The 26,451-nt window shown below is 41.0% G+C and overlaps 1 long non-coding RNA gene across 1 annotated transcript in view; it reads left to right on the top strand.

Annotated features, from left to right (window-relative positions):
- Nucleotides 1–26,451, top strand: part of LOC146309493 (uncharacterized) — a 71,363-nt gene that overhangs the window by 9,469 nt on the left and 35,443 nt on the right. The window contains exon 2 of the long non-coding RNA XR_014772499.1: nt 17,647–18,017. This is a non-coding gene — a long non-coding RNA (uncharacterized LOC146309493). The remainder of the gene's footprint in view (nt 1–17,646; nt 18,018–26,451) is intronic.

Raw genomic sequence — 26,451 nt, 5'->3', positions numbered from 1 at the left:
AGCTGAGCACACGCAGAAGTTAAATACCTGCTGTTTGCAGAAGATCTGTTGCTCTTGTCCCCAACAAAAGAAGGGCTACAGCAGCACCCTGATGTTCTGCACCAACTCAGACCTGGACCTCGACAGTGTATCTAACTTTAACACTAACTAACTAACACTAACATTCAAAAAAACAGTATGTACACGGGGCCAACATTAACAACACAGCAGCAGTAACACTTCACTGAATGACGTGAGAGACAGGGCAATAAGGGCCTTTAACGGCATCAAGCGGAACATCAAGTTGGACATCCTTCCCTATTTTTTGTGGTTGTGAGGTCTGGAGTCCAGCCACTTTTGCAAAATGGAAAAAAACACCAAATTGAGACTCTGTTTGCAGGATTCTTTTTCTTTTTCTTCTCCATGTTTAAAAGAAAACTCCAAATAAATAATGCAGCAGAACTAAGACGATACCCTCTAATTAGGCTATAAAGATTCAAAAGAGAGCATTTGAATTCATGTTTTATAATCACCTAAAATAAAATTACCCTGATGCACTCCATAAGAAAGCCTTAACCTACCGAGACCCAAGAGCAGGGATACTCAACTGGCCAGGGGCCGCTTAATAAACAAACATTATTAATAAGGTTATAACTCATTATAAACCATCATTCTTTGAAATTCCTTAATTTTAAAATTAACATAAGTTAAGTTGGTGCAAGGATATTTTATTGCATTTAATTACTGTAGCTACATAATAATTTCCATCCAAATGTTGTATGATTCATATGCCATAAACTGCTTCTGTGTGAAGAGCATATTTAAGAGATTTTAGTATGAAATACTATTTTCATTTCTGTGCAACTTTTGCCACTCTTCAGCTAAAAGTTGTCATCTCCTGATCTTACTGCACTTTCAGCCTTCTCTCTGTTTCTAACAGACAGAATCCCATCATACAAAACTGTCATACCTATCTATCCTTCCTGGGAAAAACTGTGTGAATCAGTTTATTTTAATTGTGAATTTGACAGTGATTGAGGACCACCCAAAACCCTATTGGGCATCAAGTTGAATATCACTGCCCTCTAGAGAAGCCCCCTTAGTCAGCTGATTCTGGGAACCAAATTTTAACCAACAACAACAACAACAACAACAACAACAACAACAACAACAACAACAACAACAACAAAAGTGCCTAGGGCAAATGCTCTATCAACTGAGCTACAGAGGTGTCCCTATATTTCTTACTGTACTTTTCTAACTTTGACAATGTAAACATTGGCTTCCCACGCAATTTTTTTTTTGATAAAGGAAAAATGTGTGACAAGCATCATTATAATCCTGCAGAGATGCCCTGGCCTACAAATCTAAATGTAAGAAAACATGTTTGTTTGGTATAGACTCCAACAAATGTCCTATCATCATGACTTTATTTTTATTTCAATCTTTTTAGTGAAAATGGAAATTGTGCTTCAAAAGTGATAATTCCCACTAACTGTGGATCATTTTGCAATATCTGTCAAAAAATCACAACATGATTTATATATTTATTTTATATCTTTCTTTTTTTAACATATTGTGCAGCCCTATTTTAACAGTGACTTTTGTGTAAACTCCATGAACGAGACCTTAAAGAATTCTCAAAAACAAATGATACAAGTCTTTTGCTCATCTATTGGGTTTGGTCAAGTTCTGGCCTAATGTTTTTAAGCCCATAGCTCTTTTATCTATCCTACATTTTGTATAAACATAGTTATTGCATAGCTGCATTTTTCTCAGCATGTTCAATCCAACAGGTGTATTCAGTGCACTCCATTTATTTTGAAGATGGGAAGTATGTATCTGAACTAAAACATAAGCACAAGGTTAAACAGGTCCAGAAATGCACATATATGTCGTAATGCATAATGTTTATAGCACTGTAATGATTATTATTTTGGATATATGTGGTAGGAGGTAGGAGATAAGTAGGAGACAGACAGACAGACAGACAGACAGACAGATCCGTCTTATGGCACTTGGTATCTTTAAGCAACAATAGCATATCACTTCTTTCAAACACCACTAGAGGTCAGAGTTTGATCTTTGTCCAGAGACATACTGGAGGACTCCACTGCTTCCATACTCTTTGAAACACAGTTTTACAATACAGTGCTGTTTCCTTGGTGCCATGACAGAAATCTTTCCACGTCTCACATGAGACACAAAGTTAGAGCTCTATGTAGAACATATCTTGAGGTCAAACTGTACTATTTTTTGCCTTGGCTGCATCTCACAACAGAGCTTCATTCTTTCTTCTGTGTTCTGTATTTCCATACTACAGTTGATCACCTTTCCCACAAGGTGTCGCTCTTGCTTAAGACTGTGAACATGCAGACACTGTGCTCTTCTGCACATAGACCAATTTTCTACTTTTGTTTTCTTCAACATCCACAATGATGGTTTTAGCAAATGATTTTGAATTAAATTTCCACTGACTACTTTGTTACTTTTCAGATAACAATTTTCCATATCCTTCCTGTCCAAAAACATGTATCTCCAAGGATGATGATTAAAGTTTCTTTGTGATAAACTGCAAGATCAAGTGTTCCTTTATGGATTTAGAAACAATCTCTTACCTGTTAAGATGATTAAACTATTTAAAACCCTCTTGGAAACATCTAGAGAATGTATTTTCACAAAGCTGAAAACAGAACTCTTTTTCTGAGTTCATGAAAAGTTGACTTTTTCTTTCTTTTCTTGAAATGGTTCTCACAGAACAGTGACCCTGCAAACATTATTCTGATCTTGTAGAATATAATGCCATCACTGTAGATTAAACCATGCAACAGTATATAAAGTAGTTAATTGTAGTTCAACTTTAAACATCAGCAGTAGTTTGTTTCTAGTTATGTCTTGTTTTTTGTTACCTGCCTAGGAACTAAGGATGAAAATGATCATTTTTGCTATAATCCAGGGACATTCATTAATATGTGCTGCCCCTATCAAATAAACTAAAGTAAAATGCAACATACACATTGATGCAGCAGTAATATTTATTGCTAAAAACGTCACATATAGTAGTAAAAGATTGACAGTCGACCATTTGTCTGCATAATCACTACTTTTATTTTTGATACTATAGCTACATTTTTATTATATTTTTATTTTTTTATTCAGTAGGTTCTGAATGCAGGATTTTTACTTGTAGTGGAGTATTTTCACAGTGTTGTAAGACTTAACCTCAGTAAAGGGTCTGAATACTTCTCAGCACATTTCTGTACTGTAGACAGATAGCTAGTCTCAAGTTTAGCCACTAGATGGCAATGTGGTAACATAAAAATGTCTCCCCTTCTGGAAAGTAAAAGCTACTTAGCATGTTGAAGTAACCCTGTGATCTATGGAGTAATGGATGCAGATTGGCATTATTATCTTCTTATTGCCCCTCATTCGTGCTCATCTCTCTTTGAAGATCAAAGTGTCCGTGTGGCTCTGTGTGTACCGACACTGATAAACCCAGAGTGAACTTCAATAAAGCCAACTGTTCACTTTGTACATCTGTCGCTCCTAACCCTCTTCTGGCCTTGCAAGCTGAAGTGCTGTTGAACCAGCACAGTCACTTGTTTTACAGAATGTCATGTCGATTGCTCAAAGTAAGTCAACAGAATAATCTCGGCAAAGTTGGAAATATATCTGAAATGTCTGGCCGTGTAGCTCAGCAAGAAAACAAGCACAGGTGCAAACAATGTGAAAGCAGCGAACAACCAGTCCAGCTGCCGATGGTTGTTTGAATCATGATACAGAAACTTGGCAAGTTCTGCAACTCTTTGTTGGCTTCACTCCTCCTCTGTGTACTTCAGACATTACAGAACACAGAATGAATGAGAGAAAGATACAGGTGACATAGTTAAAGAACAGGTGGGGCAGCTTATGCTTGGGTGGCAGTAATGGCACAAGTATAAAGCCACCTACAGTTTTGTTCCCACAGGTGTCCTGTATGTGTCCACTCTTACAACAAGTAATGCTATATTGAACCTTTTGGTACATACATAGATTTTTCAAGAAAAAGCAAATGCAAACATTTTGATAATTGATTAATAGTTGGAAAATTATTTTTCCAGCAGGAAGGACAAATATTCACTTGTTTCCATTCACTTTTCCAACGCTTCTCATCGACTAATAGCAATAGGTCTTTTATTACACAACATTTGCTATAATTTTGCTAAATAAGTTGAACACCAATTGCATTTTGTATTTTGAGTATTGTTACACATAAATGTTGGGAAGAAAAAAATTGGTAACGAGGGATAACCCACATATAATCTGCTTTGCTAGTTTAGCAATAATGCTAAAATGAGTGAGCATTAATGTTGACAGAGAAATTTAAAGAGTAACACGTAATGTGGGTAAAATGATGGTGTGTTAGCAAACATTAACACCAGGCCAACTTTTACTGTCACTAGCCAACTTTAATACAAAATATATTTGTTCTTAAACTAAAAGAAGGCATGGAGCTAGTTTCTGTATTTCATACTAAATAATACTTGGTGATCCGCCTAATTCATTTGAGTTTTTGGTTAATGCTAGCAAGTTTAACTACTTTGCTAGTTAACTGGTAGTAGTAGTGCATGTTTGTATTTTATATGGAAATGATGCAACAGATGGTTACAGAGCAAGAGACATGTCTAAATAAGATGAAGACCTTTTTGTGGTAAAATGTTCTCTGATTCAGGGCATAGAACCTGGGATTCTTTATTGAACCTTTGCAAAGAGAATTTTTAGAGTGTGAGTCTTCATACTATTTTTGTTGTGAACACTATGTCCAGGCCTAAGCGCTACTTCATAGTTATTGTTGGTATTGCTTTGTGCATGTGTTTGACGTTGTAAAATTTACATAATGAAAAGTCTTCATATCTGTTTTGGACCACTGCAGATTCAGCTCCTCATAGCCACCGCTGAAATATGATTTGGCTCTTTTGAATGAATTTCCCTTTTAATATCGCTGTTTCTTTTAAGAGCTCTGTTGATCTTTTTGGAAGGCTCGGTCTTCCGTTTCCTCTCAGTGTGTGTACACTACATTGTTGAACAGTGACCAATTTGCTTTCAGCAAATCAGATTTCAGAATATGCAGTTATGCAGGTTCCTGTCAGATGGAGATTATGGGAAAGAGTGTCATGGGAAGAAGTCATAATCGTAAGTGAATCGTTAATCTGTGTGTTGTGCAACTGTGTGCACATGCAGAGCGTTTGATATAAATTTCACTCAGTTCATGCATCCGCATTGTCTTTCTTGTTTGCAAATGTGCAGTAAGGCACCTTAAAGCACAGTGTATTTGTGTTCAGTGGATGTGTGTGGACATGCATTACTTATTACTTATATGAATCTGTTTACACATTCACATTGTGGACATGAGCCTTCCTTATAGTCCCCATAACATAAACCATTACATTTTAGGGTAAAGACTTGGGTTAGATAAGGTTAGGGTTAGGCAAGTGGTTGTTATTGGTAGGGATAGGTTAAGTTGCCAGGAAATGAATGCAAGTCAGTGCTGTGTGTGTGTGTGTGTGTGTGTGTGTGTGTGTGTGTGTGTGTGTGTGTGTCTGTGTGTGTGTTTGTACTTTAAACACATAGCCACTCCTCTTGAACTGGTCCAAGTATATGTCAAGTTGTTCACAGTCTACAGCTAATTAGATTTCTCCTTTTGGGTTTGTCACTAAGGGGACTTTAGCCACCTTGAAAAGCTGCACTACGAAGTTATGGACACACACAGAAAAGCTTGCACACAAGCACACACACACACACACACACACACACAGTCTTCTACGTAACCTTTGTATTTCATCCACTGTGTGCAGTTCCTCCGGATCTCTCTTATCTAATCCTTACAATCTTACCAAAACCAAAATCAAATTCCAAACTGTCGGCTTATCAGAGCTGTTGGCCACTATTTGCTCCTGCTCCTGTTCTTTTTTTTTTCATTTCTTCTCTGTTTATTCTCAGTGAAAGTGCAAGCTTACACTGGCCACAGTTTACTTTCAGGTCTTTGTGGAGAGCATGTTGACATTAGCACCTGCGTCAAATCTCATTCATTTTCAGAGTGCCAATTGCTAACCCACCACAGAAGTTGATGGTTGCAACACTACTCCCAGCTGCTTATCTTTTCCATCTCTGCTAAGCTCTCCAAAATTACTCATCTCTCATTATAATCGATCATCTAAATCCTTCAGCAGCTTTTGATAACAGCTACCGCGGGCTAGCTGAGTTGAGAACCTGACCAGACGTGTCCAAGGCAGCCAGGTACTGTAGGAACTCACTTGCCTTTAGGGGAAGAGATCCATGTTTTTCCCAAGCTGTTGTTTATTGCAGACGCTATGTTGAGGCACAGCAGAGTGGGTGGAGTGAGCAAGTCAAGGTGGAGCTTTTGAAGAGATACAAAGGAGGAAGTCTGGGTGTATGTCTGTCTGGTCGATGGCATAGGTAAACCTCTGTCTACTGTTCAAGTTAATCATTGACTCTGGACTCTCTGTCTTTCTGTACTTTGCAGGCAAGCGAGGCTTTAGAAATACATGTGTTCATTAGCTGCATTTTTCATATGTTAAACCTCAGAATGCACACGCATAACCACATTTTGCAGCAGTGCAATAAAGCATTACATGGTGAGCCTTTCTCTATAACTTTTTCTTATGGTTCTGTGCTCCCTGTGGTTGATGTTAATGGGGTGTTGTTAGTGGCAGCAGCTCCGTTGCACCCCCACATCTCTCTGCTCAACACTATTTCACCCTTCCACTAGGTAACCTCCACTGTAACTGGGGCTCCTTGGCTAACACTGGCAATACCCCAATTACAAACCAGGGGAAACCCTAGTGTAATGAAAGTGAATAACTGCGTCTTCCCCATATGCTGCTACCCCCAGTGCTCTCAATCAGCAGTAGCCTAAATGGGGTGCACGTGTGTTGGGGCGTGGACAGCTGTGGAGAGGGAGTCTGGAGCTCAACTGGAGTATAAGCTGGAGTAGACACATGTGCTCTTAGAAATATAGGTTCCAAAAGGGTTCTTCCTGAAGGGAGTTTCTACCCAGTACCATTTGCTTCTGAAGAACCAAGGGTTCATCAGGGGTACTTTGTAAGACTAAGGGGTCTTCAAGGATTGTTGAAAACAAGTGTTAAAATATATTTTCTCAATTTACAACACTGGAAACTATAACATAGATTGTTATAATGATGGATGACACAATATACAGATTCAATAGTTTTTGCCTCATCATTAGAATTCAGTGTGGTTCTTCATAGCACCCTCTGAAGACTAAAGGGCTATAGGTGAACCCATTATAAAATACATTTTCAGATCTCTCTGGGTGGTTTCTGCATGAAACCCGTGGAATATAAAAGGGTTCTTGGTTGAACACCCTAGGTGGGTTCTAGATGAGACCATTATACTTTTAAAAGTTTCTTATCAGAAACCCCTGGGTTAGCTTCCTTAGAGTTTGGAAAGATTCTGAATACAACATCTGGGTGGAACCTTTCACATTTTAAAACTCTATGTCAGGTTCTATGCAGAACTCTCTGAAAAGGTTCCAAGTGGAGCTACCAGGAACCAAAAAGGGGTCTCCTACAGGGACAAGTCGAAGAACCCTATATGGTTCTAGTTAGCACTTTTATTTCTGAGCGTGTACACACATGTGCACTCACACACTAACGCCATCATGTACACACAAGGAGGACATTAGCAGCGGTGCGCGGCTGTTGTAAGCTTGGGTTTCAGTGCGGTGTGAGCAGGGCAGTTTGTGTGAGGTGGGTGCGTATGTTTGTGTGTGTTCCTCTGTTCGTTTACAAAGCCTGCACTTCTCCACTGCAAACGCTGCCAACCTAGCCTCCTCCAGACATCTGTCTCTCCCTCTCACACACACATATGCCAACGCCACCTTCTCAGTTAATCCCCAAGTCCATACAAGCTGCAACTTGAAACCCCAAAATCTGTGCACGTTAAATGGGCGATCCACCACCAAATATAATTACAACTGTGACATTTGTAAAACCAGGATACACTGTATTAATTGTGTGTTGTGTGCACTGTGAGGCCTGTAAAGGTAGGGAGTGATGTGGAAGTAGCTGGTCTCACATGTTTACTGTTATTCAGAGGCTTGATGGCCTTGAAGGAACGGGGCAAAGGTCACTTAGGTTAAGTTGGACTTTTCCACCCTTTCCAGGACTGAGGTGCCATGCATGAGAGTGGTATCTACTTTTTCATACCTTCCTGACATTTTACCAGGGTATATGCTATTATGGTGGTATTTGTGTAAACCTTGTGTAAAATGGTTCAACTCGACTGTACTACAGTGCTACCTGTACTCTGTCAACATACATACATAGACTGGCAACTTCAGTGCTCACCTTTTCCACCACTCAGCATGCATGTTTCAATACAATACATTTAAACATCAATACAGCAACTTCGTACTAGGTTAATAGCAAGAAGAGTGCCTGTATTTTTGACTGTACTGAAAATCATACCATCAGGATTTCTTAATATGTAGGTATTCTGTAATACCTTGATGCCACAGAAGTGTAATGTGGGGCCAGTAATGGTTGGGAGGTATGGGGAAGTATTTATGTTAAAGTAGCTGGTCTCACATGTTTACTGTTACCCAGAGGCTTGGTGGTATTGAGGAACAGGGCAGAGGTCACTCAGGTGAGGCCGGACTTTTCCATCCCTTCCAAGACTGCGGCGCCATGCATGAGACCAGCAGGCCTGCGCTCTGGAGGGCTGAGTCCGGTCAAACCAGGGAGAGCAGATTGAGAAAAGGTTTTGGAAAATGTGAGTGAAGTGGTCAGGGACCTGGTGGTTACTGATGGCAAGTTTCCCTCCTGCCAGCTGCCAGCTTATCGACTTTAACGATGTGAGCGAACGATGGCCAGTCCCTGTGCCCCCTGGGTCTCTGTGTCCTTCATGCCCGCCAAGGCAGCAAGAATGGCAGCAGCACACCAATAAAGCCCCACATGGTACTGATTGAGAGGTATTAAAGTTCCCTTTCCCTCGCTCGTGTTCAATCATTCACTGAATCATGAAGATCAAAGAAATGAAATAGCCCAGCACGTTTGATAATCTTCATGCCTCAAATGTCCTGCCTATTCAAACTGCCTTAGTGTAGATTTCTTTAATCATCCAATGAAATAGACTAAATTGCTTTTCCGATCGACATTTTTTTAAGTCAGCAGTGAACTTTTCTTGATTTTTTTTAGCCTTGTTTTTTCTGAAAACTTTACTGCAGGGCAAATTTATCTGCCAGCCTCCCTCCTGCTGTAATTTTCATCCTACCTTCTCTATCACCTCCTTTCCTCCCCCCCCCTCCTCTCCTGTGCTCTTTGACAGAGCTGTTTTGGAAGGAGCTCCAGGGGCAGCATTCATTTAAGAGTCAGATATAAACAGGCATTAAAAGGCAGCGTGGTCTTAATTAGCTGAAGCTGCTCATATGTTTGGTGTGATTGTGTAATGTTTATGCTTCGGTTTGTGTGTGTGTGTGTATGTGTGTGAGTCTGTGCATGCTTTGTCAGGCCACCTTGCTAATCACCTAGCCCGAGTTTTATTGCCTTATGCAATGTTGTAACTATGCTAAGGCGAGACGAGGAGAGAACATTCACACAGTGAGGCAGAAGAACAAGCAGACGCCTGTCACAGTGACATTAATATCTGATAACTATTAAGGTCACCATGAAATAGTTAAAACACTTTTATAGCACCCATATATGTACCTTTGAGCAACATTGTGATTACCCAACATTACAAATTAGGCTTGGTTGTTATCTATTTTTCATACCTTCCTGACTTTTTTACTGGGGTATATGATATTATGGTGGTATTTGTATAAAACTTATATAAAACGACTCAACTCTATTGTACTCCAGTGTGCTGTAATACTCCCAAAACACAGGTGTAGTGGGAGCTCTGCCTTGGAGCTTGACACTGGTAAACTCAAACCTCAACCTTTACTGCCAGACCAACAACATACGTAACTGCTTACCTTTTCCTCCAGTTGGTGCGCATTCACCTTCACTCTCTGCTACCATAAACAGTAATTAGTCTGTCAACTGCCCTCTCTTATGCTTGCTAAAGTTACACACTTAACACGCTGTGTTACTCTTACTTTATCATTGGGACTAAATACAAAATTCATCCAGGTCACAGGCATTTTTCTTTTTTACTAGTTTTTTACTAATCCTGTAATTTTATCTCCCAGCCGCCATGTTGCCTTGTCCACCAGTAGAGAGACTGACCTCTGGTGCCAAATGCTGTGCATGACAGTACATCACACCATCATTGCATCAATAGAAAGAGAAGCGTCTGTATTTATGACGGTATTAAAAATAACGCCTTCTTAATTCCCTGGAGTATCGTAATACCTTGATGCCGCCCAAGCCTATGACAAATAATGTTAGATGCAATAAATAAGTGAGAGTGATTTGTCTTTGCTCACAACCAAACATCTTGCAGATTTGCAGAGCCTCCCATAAGGGTTGATCCAATGTGTAACTTGTTTTGTGAGAGGCAACAGAAAACACATGAGCTGCCAGGCTGTGTGAGGCAATGTGCTGTAGTGTAGTTTACGCTGCGGTCTTTGAGTGCAAACTGTGTGCATATGCATTTGCCTGAGCCAGTGATCTAGTCATCAAGGCTTCCACAGTTTCTCAGGTCTCTGTCAAGGATCCCGCAGCGATTATCAAAGCAGAATAACTGTCTAGCTCCTCTTCTGCAGAACTACCCTGCCCCTGTGCTGTACGGTAAAGCAATGACATTTGGCCCAGTGATAAAGGAGCTACAAGAGCCATAAAAACACCTTATGATGTCTGGTTTTTCTGTAGCCAGGTTATTAAGCTGTAAAGCCCTATTGTAAAAATCTAGATTGAAGCGATACAGTTGAGGAGAGTGCAGCAAAGATGAAAAGGGCCTCGCTCAGCCATACTTTCATAAACCTACAGTGGGCTTGGTTTTTACCGGTAAGCACACGGGAGGATTCTTTGAATTCCCTTACCTCACACCCTCACTATACTTTTGCCGCCCCGCAGCCAGTACCTCTGGCTCCATGGACTTGTTTGTGGCGCGTTTGACGTCATAGAGAGATTGATTGGTTCTTCAAATGACCATGCTGTTGCTTTTCACCCTGCAGTTTGAGAAGATATTTTACTTTATAGTTTGTACATTGGACTGAGCCTGTAGATAAGAAAGTATGTGGACATAGACGCATTTAACAGACACACGCTAATATCCAGCACCTACAGTCTAGGTGGGCCAGATCTCACAACTGTCTGAACATATTGGAAGCTGTCCACATGTGCAAGTTTGGACGCACCACTCTCCCCTCACTTTCCCTTTGTCCCTCACCTCCTCTATCTATCTTTCTATAATTGTGTCCCAGACCCAGACATGTCCATAAATAAACGGGGTCTCCCTCTCCTCAACCAGACCCAAGCCATGTTTATGTTCAGGCCTGTGTTGGGGGGCCATCTGGACCACTGGGCTTGCCTTTCTGCCTCTCTCCAGGCTCAGGTGGAATCAAGATGTGCCACCAAACTCCAGCATCTGCTTAATGGACTAACATAGGCTTAAAACAGATCCAGTGGGTCATTGCAGATATATTTTCTTAAACTTTTATTGAAGATTAAACAATCCCCACTTTTTTTTTTTTTAACTCTTTGCAGTCTTAAAAACAAAACAGTCCAGAAGAGGAAAAAAGTGTCGCTGCACTTTTCTTTGGTGAACACGTCTTTTAATTTGTAACTACTCCAGAGTACAAACTACCTTTTGGTCAGGGCTGCATAATCTTCCAGCTCCTGCTTTAAGTCTTACCCAATCTGTGACGAAAGTGAGAGAAATTTTTTTCAAGACAGACAGTGGAGGAGATTTTTGGTTTATTTACATTAGCTGGATGTGGTCTCCTGGTCTTCATTTCATTTGGTCCAGGAGCCAGGCCATTAAAACTAATGAACACTTATTACCCCGAGTTGGATCCTGAGCTCCTTGCTAAACATCCCCTCTGTAGCTGTTTGTTTTACTTGTACGTGATTATTCAAACAGAGCAGTAAAACATGTGGCTGAGCCTTTGCCTCTGGTCTTTACAGGTTGTCTCATAAACAGTCTGATCTATGATATGTGATTGGACACTAGAGCCATGGTTTTTATATAGCTTTTGGTTTTTATAGCAAACAGGGGTGGTCTTCACTTTCCTTCACTAATCATCTTGGACTGAATCCAGTATTTTCTAACACATTTATTGTACAATTTGATGTCCAGTGTGCTGAATCATCATTAGGCTGCTATGTTGTTATTAGAAAACAAAAAGGTTTTAGTATTGAACACATTGCGGATTTTATGAACCTTACTGTCTCTGTGCATTTTTATGTCCCTCGTCTTGTTGGAGGGAATGACAGATTTTCTTTCTACGCTCTAATCAAGACATCTGCTTTGCAAATGTGAGGGCACATGGAGACTAGGATTCCTCAGAACTCAGCTGAAACACAGTTTGACGCATTGTGATGTTTAATACTGCTGACACAACACTAACACAATAGCTTGTTTTTGTCTCTGAGAATGCAAAATTATTTAAGGGGTTAATGCCCACGGCAAGGTAGCTGTCACATGTGTGAAGGTCCCACCAATGCTGAAAGATGCTCCTGTCACAACTTTTTTAGAACATGTTGCAGGCTTCAAATTTAGAATGAGTGTGTATTTGCACAAAACAATAAAGTTAATCGGTTTGAACATTAAATCTTGTCTTTGTACTGTATCCAGTTTAATATAAGTCAGAATATTATTTAACAAGTCTGTACTTTAGAAGTTAATAGTGCTTCTGGTTTAAAATATCTGCCAGCTGTTTCACCTTGTGGCCTTTTTACACCACCAGGATTTGCTTGCTTGATTGCTTCATAATTGTTTGCTGATCGCCAGGTGTCAGATTGAAGATTACAGCCACAACTGACAGATGCACAAGTGTAGTTACGTGTGCGCGTGTGTTTACATACATGACAGCTTCGATGTATTGCTGCAGATCATCAGTGGCAGTAGACAGTGTGAGTGACACATGAAAGCGTGTATTTCTCTCCCCTCGCTGAGACCTTTGCGCTGCATAAATCAGCCCGAACAGCTTAGGTATTGTTGAGGAAAGGAAGGCGCCCTTTCTTCTGACTCCTCTCCCAACACTTGTGGTTTTTAATATGATACCTGCGTACGGAAAGCATGGTCAAATAAACAGCGCGTAAAGTGTCCCCCGTGTCTGTACCAATCCATCAAAAAGAGATGGAGCTCGACTTTCATCCCCTCCTCCCTCCTGCACTGCTTCACCCCCGCCAAAGCCCTCCCACTTCCCCTGTCATCCCCAGCTGGAATTTCCCTGGAGTATGAGTTGGCCATTTCTACTTGTTTTAACCTAATTAAATATTGTTAGGAGGCATGCAACTTAATGGCACCTTTGTTTGTCAAATACAAGATAAAAGAAATGTGCGCCTTTGAGAGAAGAGGGGGCAGAGAAAGAGAGAAAAGGAAAGGAGAGAGCAGAGGTGGCAAAATAACATATATTCTTCACTCAGGTAAAAGTACAGATACTCATGTAAAAAAAAAAAAAAGGCTGGTAAAAGTTCACTTAAGTTGAGTTCACTGAAGTAAAAGTTCAGGCTCTGAAATGTCCTCAAAGTATAAAAGCAAAAAATAGTCCTGTAAGAGACATTTCTACTGGCTGTTTCTGTGAAAAGCTAACTGTTTTCGTGTTGTTAAGTCTGTGTTGTCTTGTTATGTTGTTTTCTTTTTGTTGCATCCTTATCAGCATTTTTGGCTTGTTGTGACTGTCCAGCATGATATGCATGGATGGACACACTGAGGAATCATCTTTTCTGTGTTGTTGTGCAATCCATTTAAGGTGAAATCGGTCTTGATGTTGGGAAGGTGATGTGCACTGATGCAAAATAAAATATAAATAATTCCCAGAAATGCATTACATTTTTTTAACAATATAAGGAGTAGAAAGTACAGATATTTGTAAAATGTAGGGAGTGAAAGTAAAAAGTTTAAGTCAGAGAAGTACAGACTTGAATCTACTTAAATAAAGTAACAAAGTATTTGCACTGAGTTATATTCCCACCTCTGGGAGCGAGTGAGCTCAAATGGAGTAATAAGCCTGAGAGGCAGATTTAGAGGAGGACAGACTGAAAGATTAAAAAGAAAAAAACTTTCCTGTCTACTTTTCTGCCAGTGACATTACCTCTGCGCCCTGAGGAGGAACCGTATCAGCCCTTTTTGCCGCTGAAACCCTATATGGTGAAATTAAAAGGTACGGCTTCACAGGCTGCTATGTCTAGGTCAAAGCAATGGTTCTAACGCTCTTGTATTACATTTCACTTAACATGCTATCATTGTAAAAAATCTGTAATTAGATATAGAACACAAGGCACCACACCTATAAATCTAGCACCATTATAAAGGCCTGTGTTGGCTTGATACTTGGACTCCACCTACGTCAGTGGCACAGCTGGCACTCTGTGACTGTGTGTGTGTGTGTATGTGTGTGTGCTCACAGGTTATACACTATATCAGTCCCTGTTGTACTTAGTCATACTACAGCTTTGCTCTAAAGAGTTCAGAGATCTCACAACAGCACGAAACTTTATTTTACAACCTTACTTTCCTTGTTTGTTCTGAATATCATAGAACATACTGGCAACTCAGCAAACAATGGAAAGAACAGATTAGAACATTGCAGCATGACGTGACGACAAAATATTTAGTGCACGAATGGGCCCTGGGCAGCTGTGTAAAGTAACATAAAGAAACAGAGAGCAGGAGATATGTGAGCCAAGCGTTGTGAGGGAACATCGAAGACAGGCCTATGGAAAGAGTTTCAGGTCCTCAGAGTGTCTTAACTGTAGCTACTGGTGGAGGAAACACTGAATCCTCACTGCAGGGGCCTTCCTCTGTTCTCTCCCGGAGAGAGGGTGCCTCCGAAGTGCCTGATAGCACACGTTTTTCTTGGATGCCTCACAAAGTCTTTCCTCCTTCTCCCCACACATCTGAAGATGTATTTTTATCACGGAGAAGATGACAGGGGTAATCCTGTGGTGTCCTGCCACTCTCCCCCTCCTCAGCTGACCGTTCACTTCCTCTTTTTGTTTTGCTTTCCCTCTCTTTCTTTGCCCCCTCTTATCAGCTAATCCCTCCCTGTATAGAGGCGTCAATTAAGAAGCTTAGCTGATAGAAAACGGGACCATTTTGGATGCATTGAATGTGTGAAAATGCAGTGAAAAGGGGGGTTGTGACTGGCCCTCCAACCAAAGAAAGGAGGGAAATGGAGCCTTTCGGTTGAATTCATTTACCAAAGGAGAGGTTAGACACAGAGCACTGAAAAGTGGCACAAAAATTGAGTCAAGAAATCTCACATCCCCATCTGCTGCTGTTACACAAGTGTTTGCGATAAGACACTTTTGTAACTGTAACGTTGCTGATCCTGGCATTCCTGAACTTTGTCTTGGATGCAGAAGAAATGGCAGTGCAGCATCTCACACGGCAGGCACACACATACACACACACACACACACACACACACACACACACACAGGCAGTTTCTGATCTGCTTACTAAGATTAGACACAAATGACCTGGCTTATGACGCGGCAAAGCAGTGTGATTAAGAACCATAGAATTATGGTTTTAAAGTTTTTAGCCATCTACCTTTGGCTCATTGAGGAAAATTTCATTTCACCAGACCAGTTTAACTAGTTGAAGCCCTGAGTTTTCAATCGGCAGTAAATTACTTAAAGTCAAAGAAATAAATACCAGTGTACTCTGTGGTTCTACCTGGAACCTTGAAAAAAACATTTGTCAAGAATCCTTTATAAAAGGAATGGTACAAAAAAAAAAACCCTTTCAATCCAAAGAACCGTTTCTGGAAGAAAGTTCAAGGATTGCTGAAATTCTCTAAGAACTCATCAAGGGTTTTTTCAAGGCTCTTTATATAAAATGGTTCCCAGTAGAACCGCCTGGGTGAGTTCCTGGTAGCAGCCTTGAAAGGTGCAAAAGTTTCTAGATAGAACCTCCCAGAGGGTTTTGGACGAAACCTTTCACAGATGATTCCAGGTATAAACCCCTTGGTAAGCACACTAAGAATTTGAAAAGATTCTGCAGAGAATGTCTCATAGGGGTTTTTGGTGGAAGCTTTCACAGATGGTTTAGCGATAACCCTTTATTATTTCGGCAACTTGGTTGAACTCTCTGAAAGGGTTAGCTAAATGCCTAGTTAGCACCTTTATTTCAAAGAGTGTATATGTGTAATTATAAATTGTTTCGCTCTGAAGTAATGAAAATCAATTTGCAACAAAATTAGGCTTCCATTAGATTACATTTAGAATGACATTTTGTCTTTCCTTGAATCTTGAAGTCAGTGTTTACTTTCCCTTGCAGAAAATGTGATTTTGGTTGTATCTTTTCTAATCCTTCTCAAACTAAAAAAAATCATATTCAGCACATATTCAGCATTTTTTCAGCTTTAAAAGTACATGTAATCCACCTTGAGTTGAATGAGCGACTGGCCATTTCTGCTGTGAAGTTTGAGATTCGGCTGGAGGTGAACGAAACGCTTTCTGTGTACAAAACATAAACGAGATGTGCTTTGGAACAGGCTCCGTGCTGTGCTGCTGGGAGAGGAGAGAAGAGGTGAGGCAGAGGGAAGGGGGGGGGGGTAATTGCCACATTAAGGGGAAGGAATTCAAAATAAATTTAATCTCCCAATCCCTTTCACCCCCCAAGAGGTTTACAGTGAGCATGCTCCGTCTTGTTATGAGACACAAGGAGAGCACAGAGAGAGTGAAATGGAGACGGGAAGAAAGAGGGCGAGGTTCTGATCGAGGTAACCGACTGGCTCCCAACCAGGTTGAACTTGTGTGGGAAGGTTCACGCAGAAGGGGCAACTTTGTATGCAAAAGCTGTGTAGCCAGCTCTAGGCTTCATCCATAATACCATGTTTTTATTTTAAAACGGCGCTAAAATGAAAATGATCTCGGGCGTTTTTGGCACTGTTTCAAAACTAAATCTCTGTTCATACAAACACATGACCATTCACATACACTGGGCATGTGTATGCCGGTGGAAACAGAAAACCATACTGGGACAGTGGAACAAAAATGATGAGGCAGGGAAATGAGGGTGACAGCAAAGTCCAGTATGGGGTAACTGAGGATGACCAGCTACAAACTCCAAACTCAGCTCCAAATACTTAAATCTGAAACAAACATTAAAACTAAAAGTAAATAAAAGAGCCTGAAAACTGAAGCGATCAAGCAGAAACCAGCATCTGTAAGCTTTCAGTGTGATATATTGTGACTTATAAGACCCAATCAGGAAGTGCACATGGGTGTCTTCATCTTTTTCCAAAAGTTAAAAGTCAAATGTTTCTGCCTGTCCAGATAAAATCGCAACCCTGGAGTTTTAAAACTGAAATGCGGCCAGCAGCCTTTCCAAATATCTCCATTTTACGGATTCTGAAGTGTTGGTGTAGTGTTGAGGTGAAAACATAGCAAAGCATACGTATTTTAAAACAAAATTGTAGCCTAAGTTGCTTGTGCCGTGTTTATGTATGTGTGAATTAGCACTAATGACCTTTCCTGCCAAAGTTACATTTGCATTTACTCTTCTCTGTCGGTGTCTTTCCCACAGTGCCTCACTCTGTAGCTGAATAGTGTCATCAAGACCCAGGAGCATGCTTTCACCCTAACCAAACACACTACACCGGCTAATTGCACTGACTGGCACATCTTCAAGAAAAGGAAGGAGACGTGAAGGGAGTGTGGACGTCATTAAAATCAGCTGCTAATGTGTTTGGTCGGACTTCACACTTGCCAAATCTGGGGTCACGACAGAGGATGATTGAAAACCAGACATTTAGCTAACTGAAGGCTTTCTTAAGCACACACTCTCCCTTGTGATGTCTTTCGGTCCCATTTTTCCATCCACTGGAGACTCGCTGAATAAGCATTTGCTGTCTTGGAAGTCACTCCGTTCTGCTCTTTCTCTGGAAATAACTTCAGGTGAGTGGATCGCCCAAAGCCGCGGTGAGGCTGTGTCAGCTGGTGAGGTGCAGCAGCAGGGTTAAAGGCCCGCTGGATTCTACTGTATGTCATCGTGTGGTTTGGGCTCTCTCTAGGACATATGGTGTGGTGTATTTTTATAATGTAATCATTCCTCCTCCTGCAACAACACTTTTAAAACTTTCTGCATGCTGGGGCAAGAATTTAGTCAAGAGCCCCGCTGACCCAGACACAGCAGAGCATAAACAATGAAGCTCGGGCCTTGGCAACACACACACACACACCCACACACACACACACACCCACACAGCACACATGGACACACAACAGCACACACCTTGCCTCATGCAACAAGGAGCTGCTTCATTTCCTGCAATATTGTGACCCTGGTATTGTGAAACTATCTTCTTAGTCTCAGGTTTTATTTATTAGTTCAGACCCAGGTGATTGGTGCGTACATGTGGGCCCTTTCAACTGGTTTTATTAGTGTGGTGTATTTACTTGTCCAAATGTAACCTGTGGTATTCTGAGTTGAGTCATCTTCCGCTGTCAAGGAGGGACAGCAAGGTCAACTGGAGTTCTTTCCTCCAGGAGCTGTTTAAGTGACACTGATTTGGCTTTCAGGGAGTAAAGGTAATTAAGACGGTTGCACAAGCCTGTAATTATGGCCTCTCCCCATGCGCCACCCATGTATATCTTCTGCTTCTACATTAATTATCAGCTGTAAATATCTCTCTACTGTATGTAGTTGAAGACCAGGTCAATGCTACTCTAATGGCACTTAAGATATTGTTTGTTTCTGGTGCTGCTGCTGACAAAATAATACTTTTTTTCCAACAATAAAATAGACAGATACACTCTATTCAGTAGAGACAGACAGATGCAAAGGTTGGCTGATATTATCACCTGATATTAGCCTATCACAGGCAACATAATGCATTTTTTTAGTTTTATATTTCATTTTAGTTTTTTATTTATAATTACTTATAATTAGGGAACTACAGAGACTAGATTCTGGGGGCCAATGATACTGATATCAGGGGGTAAAATAAATTATGATACTGATATATCAGCCGATGTACTTTATACAGAATATAATATACAGAACACAAAATCTATGGATAAACACACATTTTTGTAATGATTCCACAAAGGTAGATGTAATGAATGTAATGTAATGGAGGTAAGATATTTTACCATTTGTAATTGAACTTTATTGTCTAAAATGATACCAGGGCACTAAAACAAAAAAACAACAACAACAAAAAAACTTTAAAAAACAATTATAAAAAACTATAAATGAAAGAAAATGCAAATAGAGCACAATATATATTCAGCACAAAATTTAAGAAAAAGGATCTATTTACAAAAAATGCTGTGTGTAAAGGTAACAAATAAAAACAAAATTATTTTGAGTCTGAATTAAAAAAAGTATTCATTCATTTTTATAGCACCTTTCAAAACATAGGTGTTTCACAAAAGAATATTAAAAACAGAACAGAATAGAATATTCGCCCATACTGTATATCGATTCAGAACTTTTTTACTCCCTAATGTTTGTATTAGCATGGGTGCCAAAAGTCCAGTATTGATCCAGTCCTACAATTAAACACATTTAATTATAATCCTCTTTGTTTGAAAAATACTTCAAGTAGAAACAAAGAAATGTCATCTAACCTGCCGCTGTGGCAGATTGGCAGCAAGCTTGAATGGGATTGTCTTTGCACCCCCCAGCTCACTAGGGAAACGCCAGCCTTCAGGGTTTCAGGGTGCTGACAGGCTGATTCGGTGTGATGGGGTGCCCCCTGCACGAACATGCTATCCCCTCGGCTGCCGGGTGAACACTGCGCTCTGTGTTGATGGGCACGACGGGCACTCAGATCACGTTTCCAGCAGAAGCAGGAAGTGAGAATTGAAGGGTTCCTGTTACCAGGCCCCTTCTTTCCTCCCGGTCCTACACAGAGCCAAACTCAAACCATGTGTGTTCTCACCCCGTGGACCTCCGCATACAGCCGGCCTGGCTGGCTGGCTGGCTGGTTGGCAAGTGCTGTGGTCGTCTGAACAACATGTGATCTCAGGAAACATCCAGCCCCTCCCTCTTGCCATTGTTATTTGAATCCCTCCTCTGTATAAGTCCACTGGGGTCTCTTGGGGAAAGTGGTAAGTGATTCCTCTCTGTGTCCGGTCTCCAAGACACAGCCCGCCCCCTCAGAGCTTTCATTCAAGGTTAGGCACACGATGGATGTGATTGGGGAAGTACAGTAGTCTGTCCCCAGGGCCAAAGGTCATTTCCTGATACTCAAGCTGCCACTGGTTAACTAGGAGCAGATTAAGAAAAATGGTTTAAACTCACAATGACAACGGTGGAATTAAACCACTGATAGTTAGGTGGTAATTACGGTAATTACGTCAACTCAACAGTATTTGTGACAAATATGAAGCTGATGGTAAAAATAATCATAACAAAAGTGTGTGTGTATCAAGATACACACTTAAGCAAAGAGTATTTGTGGTTAGCAGTTACTCTGGTGTTACCTGGGCAGGTGGTCATAGCTTATACATTGCTCCTTTAATATGCACTGTTGCTCTCTCTGATCACTGCCATATAAAGTTTACGTATACCTGATTATGTTCAGTTTCATCAAAGTCAGAATAATTAAGTCATTGGTGGCATGTTCTGGCATGGGAATACCCTTAAGATGAGGTATTCATGTTGCTGGAAAGCGAGGCTGTATAAGGCTGATTAGGTGAAATACCTGTCTCTGCTCTCAATCCTTCCACTTCATAATGGCTGTTTACAGAAAACACCGACTGATGAAGGGATAATCTGTCAAGGATACTGTATATGTGCCACTTCTTTCTTTCTCTAAGTCTTTCACTCTTTTCAGGTTCTTGCATTTCAAGAAAGAAAAAAAGCTCATTTAACCTTGGCATAGTAAAGAGGGCTAAAGAGGAAAAGGACCATCCAGATTGTTACCAGCGTTAACTTCAAAAGCCAGCATCTGTGATGGTATGGGGGTGTGTTCATGCCCATGGCATGGCAAATTGTCACATCTGTGCAGGCCCCATTAATACTGAAAGGTGCATACAGAACGCTTTCTAGGTGTTGAACATGAAATATTTTGTCTTTGTACTGTATGCAATTGAGTATAGGATAAAAAGTTTTTGCAAATCATTGCATACGGCTTTTATTTGCTTTTTACACAACATCCCAACTGTTTTGGAAGTGGGATTTTAAACAATGTAAAAAAAAAAAAAAGAAAAATTGCTGTGTTGGCATTCCTGCAGCCCCTATCAATCCTTTTTGTGTAGGATTGTTCAGGCTTTCCTCCTGCCTCGTTCCTCTCATGTGCTGTCTCATGTGAAAGTCACCCCAGATCCACCTCCAGACACCCATTTTTTTCTAATGAGACATATTGTATGGACACCTGTGGGCTGCCATTTCCACTGGGGGGATTGAGGGATGGAGGCGTGGCAGCGTTGCCAGCTTTTAATCGAGACGCGTTGACTAATCGCCCAAGGATTAGCCTCTTAGACAAGGCCTCTTTCATTCTGACACTCCATATACTGCAAAGACTGCGTGGAGATGGAGAGGGCGGGGGAGAGTAAATTTTTGAGGGGCGGAGGGGGAGTACAGATGGCATACTGTACCTGGATGTGCTTTGTTTGATCATGCCTGAGCCCTCTGCCTGTACACACACACAACACACACACACACACACACACACACACATATCCTGCGGCTGGATCTTTCCCCAAGTTCTCTGACGGGAGACAGCTCTGCATATTTCTCACAGCAATCATGTATTGTACCTCAAATAGCAGAGAAATGAAGGAATACGTTCACACCAGTCTGCCCTTGTGTGTTGCAGCCACAAAAATAACAGATAAAAAAAGAAAGGTAGCGATGCTTAATTGAATTTGAGCAGCAAAACCACTGTACCATCTCACTAAATGCCTCTGAAACACAATGCTCACCATACTGAATGAAGATGACATGTTTTTTGGGAACCTTGCCCTTTATTCAACCCACTTACAAGCAAACACACACATACACTTGTGCACAGACGCACTCTGAGTAAGATTGAGTTTAACATGCCGTGAATGGTTTGTGTATGTGTGTTTGGGAGTGGGCTGTGGACCTGTATATTGTTGTATGTAAATGAAGCAGGGAGACACCGTCGGAGCTCTGTGGCGTAGCTTGAACCTGATGTTACCCAGACCCCTCTGCTGTATATTCTAGGGTTTGATGAGGTCATTCATAACACACAGTACACGCACGAACATAGGAAACACACATGCACACACTATTGCAGGCACATTGTTTTTGGGTTGTCTGGCCGTCTATCCCATTCTCGTGAATACCAAATCTGATTTAATTCCATTTGGCACAAATATCTACTCGGCCTCAAGGATGAACTGATTAGAATTTGATGGTCAAAAGTCAACTTCACTGTGACATCATAATATCCTTAAAACACTTTCCTGGATATTCTTAAATGTTTTAATTCAGGAACAGAGGGGGAGATTGCGACCATGTTTCACATTTGCTTGGATACTGAATTGGTGACACTAATCTTTGGTACCCACTTTGAAAGTGATTGCATTGATCAGGGGTTTTCCAAGTGTGGGTTGCCAGCCAATGCTGGCCCTTGGAAACATTTTCTACATCCCACAAATGTGATATGAAATGCACGCATTATATTATTCCATTTCAGTACTTTCAGTACCATCTGTCAAGTTGGGAATGACAACTTATAGAAAGCCACTGCTTGCATGGAAACTATGCAATGGTGTTTGCTTAAGTCATTGATTTTGATGGACAAGCTATCAGTTTCATGTGCAAGTAAGATAGGAAACACTTTGCTGTTGTGGAGAAAACGAGGTTTCAGAAGAAATGGATCAACTCTTGCTTTGTTGGAAATCAGCAGATTAAGTGAGCTGCCTTGTCTGCAAATGAGTGAATTCTGTGCTTAAGGAATGTGATGTTATCACGAGGCAAATCACAAACCTTTCGACAAGTTCATGGGTTTTCCTTTGTGGCCCTCGATCACATGCTTGCTATCTAAATTGAACTCAGTCATTAAAAACTTTGAGAACTGCTGGTATAGAACAGTACCAGTATCTGTAACAGTAACTTAACACAATGCCTATCCAGCTGAAAACAAAACAGCAAAATACAGCAGAATAAAGCATAAAGCAGATACCTGAAAGTACAAACAGCGACATAGGTGAGAGACTTAACTTCAAACCACAGAGACTCAGTGTGAGTCTACGAAAGTACTGAGAGCTGAACACTCGACACATTGGAAAACTTTTCTGTGGACTGCAGAGACAAAAGTTGAGTCATCAGAAAACAAACAAAAAAGAATAGAAAGGCAATTTCCTCCATGTTCTTAGTTGGGTGATGAGTCCCCATCTAATATAAGGTTGGTTGCCTGAAAAAAAGCAGACAACTGAAAAAAAAATGCTGGCACTCAGAAAAAACAACAACAACAACAACAACAAACACTATATAGACATGGGCCTATGGGAGAAAGAGCCATGACCTTCTACATGCTCTGCAAATTATGCTTCAAACTACTTCATATTTCCTACATTCGTAAGCATTGAAGGTCTAGATAATCTGCTTTTAGTGTCTGGGAATTTAGGCCTCTAAGGTGTGACATGCTGTTTTTCTGGATTCTCCGTTAGCACAGTTTGCGTTTTGAGTTTCAGGTTTCACACACCTATCAGAGGAACCTGCTACACACTAAGCTCTCTCTGAATAGAACATGGTGCAGAGCAAGCAAAGGCCCAAGACAACCTTGTAACATGACAAAGGAGGTCAAACACCACAGTCACTCTTGTCTTTCTCAAAGGGCTTCTGTAGGGGCAGCACGTTCCAGAGGTCCTCCATTGTTCCCTTGATTAACTCTGACTGAAGTGTGTGTTTGCTCTGAGCAGCCCTAAACCAGCAGGCTGGGATCTTCAAAAGTTTTTCTTGTGCCTGATTTGTCACGGTGACAGCTTTTGTAAAGGTCACGCCTGTGTGGCAGGCGGGCTGAGCTCAGGTGTTACATGTTTGTTCAGTGGTCTTATGTGTTCTCTCAACCGTGTACACTCTCAAGATGCCCTAGCAAACATTGATGAAGACACATCCAAGAAGAAGACATTGCAGTTAAATGTCAGACTTGTTTAATCATAATCTGTTTTACCTGAGACTGAATTAGAAAGTTCCTTTTCTTTTGTTGAATTGTACCGTTCATCTTCTGGGAATCCGTTTCTCTGTACTGTGTTTGCTCTGGAATACACACTGTGGCCTGTTGTTTGTCTAGTCACAGGAGCAGCCTGGAAGCAGCTGCCAACCTGGCTCTGCAGTTTGTGTGCTGTTTCACTCAGCTGGTGAGGAAAATGATAACAAAGGAAATAAATTAAATAGCACTAAAGCATTTGCGGTCGGGGAGATAGAAAAGTGAGACATACTTTACAGAGAATGGGAGGGGCAAGGTAGAAGCTGAGGCTGCAGGATATGAATAGGTGTGTGTGTTTATATATATGTGTGTGTGTTTCTGTGTGTGTTAAAAGGCTGTGTTTACGAAGCACAAAGCTGGGAACTAAGTGTTTGGCCCTCCAGGTGTGTGTGCCGGTGGTTGTCGGGGCTTGTGAGGCCCGCTGCGGAGGTGGCTACGTGACAGCGGTAATGATAGGTTGTGGCGGGTGAAGACATGAGTGTGTGTGTGTGTGTTGCTGCAGGCAAGTGTTAGCTTGGTTCCTGATGACATACACACACACACACACACAAGCCCGTGCACACAGTCAACAATGTACCTTATATCAGACTTCACATCCCACGCAGCGAGAGCAATTAGACACATGACATCAGGACGAGTGAGCACTTGCCAAGTAAGGAGGGCCAAGTTCTACAAGTCTGGGGTCAGATAATCCTCAACCAACCAGCTCCGTCTAAAATGCAGGCTCTTAAATCAGGTGACAGCGGGGTCAAGTTCAGGTTGAGCTGTAATCTGGCAGAGAGGGTCAAGTGCCTCTGCCTGTCTGGTTGCCTGTGACCTGTTGACTTAACAAGATTATCTGTGTTTTTATCTCTTCGGGGTGCATGCACCAACTATAGATGATTCAGTCAGATTCCAGAGCATGTATATGATTGAAAATGATTGCATCATGTTCATGTGTACACCAAGACTTCCTGCATTCTCTTCTAAGTAATTTGTGCCATGTAAAGTTGGACTGACACTGAAAACACACAAACTGCAGAAAACAAACCCAAAACATTAATTTAAAAGCAGGGCTATACCGAATGGTTTGAGTATTTTTATTCATTTTGTTGTTTATTCATTCTGTTTAAAACTGGTATTGCTGCACAGTTGCAGCTAAAGATCAGGCTACACTAGGGCAGGAATTTCACGATTGCCATTGCCGCCTAATGCCTCTCAAAAAATTATCTGCCCTGTAGCCACAGTGGCATTGATACCCCACCTGCGCTGCCCCAGCTGATTTCACTGATCTCATCTGCCTTTATCCTGTTAATAAGCTTTTTAGACACCTGTGTCTTTTGTTGAGATTCCAATTGTGCAACATAAAGTAAAATGCTGCGCTCATAAGCGGTGGTGGATTAGATTTCCGGCCCAGTATGAACTGTAAGAAAATCTGTGGTTTGCACTGCGGACTGCAGTGTCTGTTTTACAGCAACAGATCTGCTCATTTATTCTCCTATGAAACATTTCAATTGGGCTGTTGTCCATGTGCTGTCTCTCCTGTGGAAGTCCATCACTGCCAATATTCTGATTCTGTAAGTCTTTATAATGGAAAAAAAAAACTTGCTCAAAATCAGTCAGTATCTCAATGAAAAACTATGAGACACTGACTCAATAGTTAGAGAAAGTTCCTCATTACTTTGAGATACTAACTCATTGTTATGACTTACAGGACCTTTTTTTCATCACACTGGTAGAATGGGCTTCCATATCTCCTCCTCTTGTTGCAGTTCCCAGTCATTAGGTCTGTGTTGTTGACTCTTGTAAAACATTCTCAAATTGTTGTAAAATGTAAAAATGAATATTGTGCACCAGTAGTATGACATCATTATATATACTGACCTCTCTGTATCCCCAACTGTGACTGATTTCCCTGTCCTTGCAGTTAATGTTAACAAATTAGGAGAAAACTGAATAAAAATAAAGCCATTATTGACTCTTGAGTTAAAGTCATTACATAATTTCCGTGAACTTAAAATAATTGTTTTATTTGATGGCCTTGGTGCCCTGGTATTTGGACAACTGTACATCCATGTAACCTTTTGTTTCAAGCTGTTTCACTTTCCTAAATGGGAAAAAAGCAGCAAAGTAAACATTTCATGAATGGGTGATTGCACCCTAACATAAACTGTTTTAAATTTACATTTGTCTCCAAAGAATTCTGTTTCATATCATGTTAC

This window comes from Lutjanus erythropterus, chromosome 19, assembly GCF_056507025.1.
Source record: "Lutjanus erythropterus isolate fLutEry1 chromosome 19, fLutEry1.hap2, whole genome shotgun sequence".
In the NCBI taxonomy this organism is placed as follows: Eukaryota; Metazoa; Chordata; class Actinopteri; order Lutjaniformes; family Lutjanidae; genus Lutjanus; species Lutjanus erythropterus.
This window is presented reverse-complemented; position numbering and strand designations above follow the sequence as displayed.